The sequence below is a fragment of the Anomaloglossus baeobatrachus genome, chromosome 2, assembly GCF_048569485.1.
Source record: "Anomaloglossus baeobatrachus isolate aAnoBae1 chromosome 2, aAnoBae1.hap1, whole genome shotgun sequence".
NCBI classification, from domain to species: Eukaryota; Metazoa; Chordata; class Amphibia; order Anura; family Aromobatidae; genus Anomaloglossus; species Anomaloglossus baeobatrachus.
In genome coordinates, this window is record NC_134354.1 from 430172766 (window position 1) to 430178765 (window position 6000).

Sequence of the window (6000 nt, forward strand, 5' to 3'; positions counted from 1 at the left end):
CAGTACGTCACAATCGGGGGGTAACAAGTGGGGGTCACCCCTCCTTTATACCTCCCGACCGACAGACAGAGCACGTGACGCGCTCTCTAGCGCCCCTCTTATAGTCAGGCCAATTATGGAATTGCCCGACAATAAGCAAGGAGGCCGCTATACTACTTATGCCGATTATTGAAGGGTCCCCGGTGAGAGTAGGGTATATATTCCCCCGACCTCCGCGGGCGGAATATATAAAACCTCCCCGAATCTCACTGGCCTCCCCACAATAATCCTTGGCACAACTCGCTGCCACCAACCGCTTCACGGTAACTATTAGCCGAACACACAGACGTGGGATTCAAGATCGAGATAACAGAACAGCCCAAGATTAATTATATAATTTAATCAGCCTAAAGCACACTAGAAACTACAATATATACAATAGGGAATCTACAGAATATACATAGGTCAGAGTACAGTTACAGATAAAGCATGGTTTACAAACAGGCATACACAGTTCCAGCAGTTACCTTGTGCGTCTGGCCACAGGGGGGCGCTGTAGGCCAGGTTTCTAGGATCCTTCCCACAGATGTTTCCTACACGTGACCCCCAGCGAAAGAACACTGGAAAATGGCCGAAGTAGGGTTATCAACCTGGGCAAATCCAGGTCCCCTCCTACCTTCGTGACCTCAGAGGGAGCACTGCTCCACCCCTGGCTTGAGTTATGGACAATATCCCAACATGGAATATGGGCCATAACTTTGCCTGGGAGCGTCGTAGGCGGACGCCAACGCTCTCATTGTGACAGCTATGAATTTAGCTACAGAACGAGAGGACTCATGACTTGCCTACTAGTTCCCCATTGGCTGATATCACGCCTGGGGTATTTCCCCAGGTCCTGCTCCCATAAAAAGGGTGTGCCAGCATCGTCCGCATGCGGAGACACCATTTTTATGGTTGCCATATTTATCGGAAATATGGCTTGCGAGATATGAACCATTTTTTACTGGAGTCGTTCTGTCTGGATACTTCCATAGCCTTGCTAATTAGATAGCAGCCCCTACTACAGGGTCACGGCAGGGAGTCGTCCTGTGTCCATTGTTCCCACATCACCTAATCTCCATATCACAGGAGATGGCCATGGGATGTGACACCTTCACAGATGCTGGACATCTGAGAACAAGAAGGGAGGGGGCACTGCCATGGAGTGATGAGAGCGATTATGACTGGAAGTCATAATTCATCTTCATATCCCAGGGTTTGCCTCACAACAACAGGTAAGGCTAGTTTCACACTTGCGTTGAACGGCATCCGTTGCATTGCGTTGTGTGACGGATGCAACGGATGTGTTGCATATAGTGGCAAAACGGATGCAACGGATCGTAGAAAACAACGAAATCTGCTTTTTTTATTATTTTTTTTACAGTTTTACCGGCGGCAGACTATTGTGAATGATCAGCTGATCACCTGGCTGACGGGCGATCAGCTGATCGCTCTCAACAGCCGGCCGCCATGCGATCAGCTGATTGCTCTCAAAAGCCGGGCGATCAGCTGATCGGTCTCAAAAGCCGGCTGCCAGGTGATCAGCTGATCACTCTCAAAAGCCGGCTGCCGTGCGATCAGCTGAGCGCTCTCAAAAGCCGGCCACCGGGTGATCAGCTGAGCGCTCTCAAAAGCTGGCCGCCGGGCAATCTGCTGATCGTTCGGCCACCGAGAGACAAATTAAAGTTTTTGTGATGAAAAAAAAAAAAAAGATGAGCATGCGCAGTAAAGAAATAAAGGATTCCGCCGCTCAAAAAACTCTACATGCTGCGTTCCCTCTGCCCGACGGTCACTGATGGTCACTTAAAAAACAACTGATGTGCCGCCGGGCGGATGCAATGAAAGACCATCCGTTGCAATCCGCCCTTAATTAAAGCCTATGAGGAATACATGGATTCCTGCAACGGTTACCGTAATTCCTCAAGGCGGCGGATTGCAACGGATGCCGCACAACGCAAGTGTGAAACTAGCCTAACCCTGTCTGGTGGAGAAATTGGTAGTATACGGGTAAAAGACCCTGGTCCCATTGTGATACCTCCCAGAAGTGAAATGATGATCTGGTGTCAGGTGGCCATAGGCTTAAAAGGGCAGGACTACCAGGCAGTAGTCCATCTATTCAGAAAATTGGGCCATGGTTCTGACAGCCAGGGGAGTGGTTGATATCCGCCGGGGAAGAGTACCCGTGCGAGTGTTAAATTGTGGGTAGGAGGAAACTAAATTGCCCAGGTACGCCACCATTGCGAAATTATTCACAGTAACAGATGACTCCATCCAGGCAGTGGAATCCCTGACTCCATCAGCACAAGCAGAGATTGACCACCCCCCAAAACAGTTAGAGGATTGGTGTCAGGAATTGCATGTAGGTACTGATTCCACTCCTACACACCAGAAACACGGGGTTTACAGGGTAGTACAGGAATATGAGCAGGTCTTCAGTAAGCATCCATTAGACTTTGGGAGAATCAAAGGGGTACACCATCACACACCCACAGGGAATTCCCTTCCCGTTAAAGAAAGGTACAGACCTATACCACCTAAGCATTATCAGTGTGCCAAAGAGATGTTAAGGAACATGAAAAAGGCCGGGGTTATCAGAGACAGTTGTAGCCCTTGGGCAACTCCATTGGTCCTAGTAATGAAGAAGGATTGCAGCATGAGGATGTGCGTGGGCTATAGGCAGATCAACTAGATTACACACAAAGATGCCTATCCATTACCCCGCATAGAAGAATCCCTGGCTGCATTGAAGGCTGCTAACTACTTCTCTAACCTAGATCTCACCAGTGACTATTGGCAAGTCTCTGTTGCAGAGGAGGATCGAGAGAAAACTGCATTTGCCACCCCGATGGGATTGTGTGAGTTTAAAGGGTGCTTTACACGCTGCGATATCGCTAATGATATACAGTATTGTTGGGGTCATGTCATTAGTGGCGCACATCCGGTGCTGTTAGTGACATCGCAGCGTGTGACACCAATCAGCGACGATCAACGAGCACAAAAACGTGAAAAACCATTGCTCGTTGACATGTCGTTCATTCCCTAAATATCGTTGCTGCTGCAGGTACGATGTTGTTCGTCGTTCCTGCGGCAGCACACATCGCTATGTGTGACACTGCAGGAGCGACGAACGTCTCCTTACCTGCGTCCACCGGCAATGAGGAAGGAAGGAGGTGGGCGGCATATTCCGGCCGCTCATCTCCACCCCTCCTCTGCTATTGGACGGCTGCCGTGTGACGTCGCTGTGACACCGCACGAGCCGCCCCCTTAGAAAGGAGGCAGATTGCCGGCCAGAGCGATGTCGCAGGGAAGGTAAGTCCGTGTGACGGGTGTTAGCGATGTTGTGCGCCACGGGCAGCGATTTGCCCGTGTCGCACAACCGACGGGGGCGGGTACGCTTGCTAGCGATATCGGTACTAATATCACAGCGTGTAAAGTACCCTTTACAGTATGCCCTTTGGACCCTGCAACGCACCTGGAACGTTTCAAAGGTTGATGGAATGTTGTCTGGGACACCGCAACTTTAAGACAGTACTGCTCTACCTGGATGATGTGATCGTCTACTCAAAAACATACGAGGACTATCTGGAACACCTGGCTAAGGTATTCGAGGCACTGTCCAGGTATGGAATGAAGTTGAAACCATCAAAATGCCACTTGTTGAAACCCAGGGTCCAATACCTTTGACACATTATCAGTGCAGAGGGAGTGGCACCAGACCCAGAAAAGGTGACAGCCATCAAGAATTGGCCACGACCAACCACTGTCAAAGTAGTCCGTGAGTTCCTGGTAGGAAACCTTAGGAGATTCATCAAGGGCTACACGAAGATGGCAAGAACTCCTGATAGGCTAGACAAAAAAGGGGAAAATGTCTGGTCCTCCATTCGAATGGGGTGAAGGGGAAGAAAACTCCTTCAGATAGATGAAGTTGGCCCTGACTGGTGACGAGATTCTGGCATATCCAGACTACAACCTACCCTTTGTGCTGTACAATGATGCCAGCAACATTGGATTGGGAGTTGTGTACGCAAGCAGGAAGCTTCGTCCTACGGAGAGGAACCCTGAGAATTACAAGTCCTTCAAATTGGAGTTCCTGGCATTGGTTTGGGCTGTCACAGAGCGGTTCAAACACTACCTGGCAGCCGTGAAGTTTATCGTTTTCACAGATAACAACCCTCTGACCCACCTGAATACAGCAAAATTGGGTGCACTGGAACAATGCTGGGTGGCTTGACTAGCAAACTATGATTTCACAATCAAATATAGGGCTTGTCGCAAGAATGAAAAACGCAGATGCATTATCCAGGATGCCTCACCTGCCAGAGGAGGGAGAAGATGTGGATGAGTTGGAAGAAATTGAGTTACCAACTTTCCACCATCCTAGTGCCTCCCAGTACCAGCAAGCCTATAACAGGCATCAAGAGGCTGCATTAAACCCGTTACTCCATCATGGTTGGAAGGAGACTCAGGATGGTGACACTGCAGTGAAGTTGGTCAAGGAACTGATCACTCAACCAGATTCACACCTAGGACCTGATGCTTCACCTGAAGCTCAACAGTTGTGGAAAGAAAGAAGTAGACTGTGCATCCACTGAGGTAAACTATGCAAAAGTGTTACTAACCCTAAAACTCATGAAAATGTGTGCCAAGTAGTGATACCCGCAAGCCACATCCAGATGGTGTTAGAAGCCTACCATGATCGAGCAGGACACTTTGGCTGGAAAACGTTGGAGGCATTGCTGTGAATCAGATTCTATTGGATTGAAATGAGGAACTCCATAGAAAACTGGTGCAGAAACTGTGGCCCCTGTGCATTGAGAAGAAAGGATCGCGACAGTCAAAAAGCACCACTGCAGCCTATTGTTACCAAACAGCCTTTGGAGCTTGTAGCCCTGGATCATGTTAAACTAACACCCACTAAAACAGGCTACACTTATGCCCTCACCATAGTGGATCATTACTCCAGGTTCTTAGTGGTCATCCCAGTCAAGGACTTAACAGCAAAGACTGCAGCAAAGGCCTTCCAAGCACATTTCTGCAGACCACATGGATACCCTGAACAGATATTAACAGACCAAGGATCTGCCTTTGAAGCTGAAATATTCCAGGAGTTCTGCAACCTGTATGGATGGAAGAAGATTTGTACCACTCCTTATCATGCACAAACCAATGGAATGTGTGACAGAATGAATCAGATCGTCATTGAATTGTTGAAGACTCTCCCACTAGAGGAAAGAAACCTGTGGCCTGAGAATATATCAGACCTAGTGGATATCTACAATAACATCCCAGTAAGTTCAACAAACTGTATGCCAGCCTATCTCATGACAGCAAGACCTAAAGACTACCAGTTGATTTAGAGATGGAAGTTGTCATGTCAGAGCTGGATTCATCAGAGAATGACTGCAATACTACTCGTCAAGTGCAGTACAAAAAGATAGAAGAATGCGTTGAAAAGAGCTTGAACCAGAGTCAAGAAAAACAAGAGACGGACTTTAATAAGAAAGCAAAGCCTGATCCTTTACCACCAGGAGAAATAGTGCTGAAGAGAAAGAGAATAGTTCACAAACTCGACGATCAGTGGGAAGCAGAACCCTACACAGTGTTACCCTCTAACACAAACAACAAGAAAACTTGTTTAATTACCAAGGGTCAAGGAAAAACTACATCTACAGTATCCAGGGACCATTTGAAGAAATGTCCAGGACAGTTAAAACCTCAAGAAAAGAATTCCAGTATACCTGAAGTGCAAGAACCAAAAGAAAAGGTGATTCTCCAAGTATTGTGTGTCTTTCCTGAAAATTGGCCTCAATACAACGGAGCCATAATTCTACCACTGATTATATTCTCACAACCAGTGGAAGAAGTTATTCAAGAAGAAGACATTCAGGAAGAAGTAATCCCAGCTCCAGAAGAAATACCTGTTTGTAGCAACACCAAAGGAGCCTACAAATAGTACACTCAGAGACATTCAAACCAGAAGAT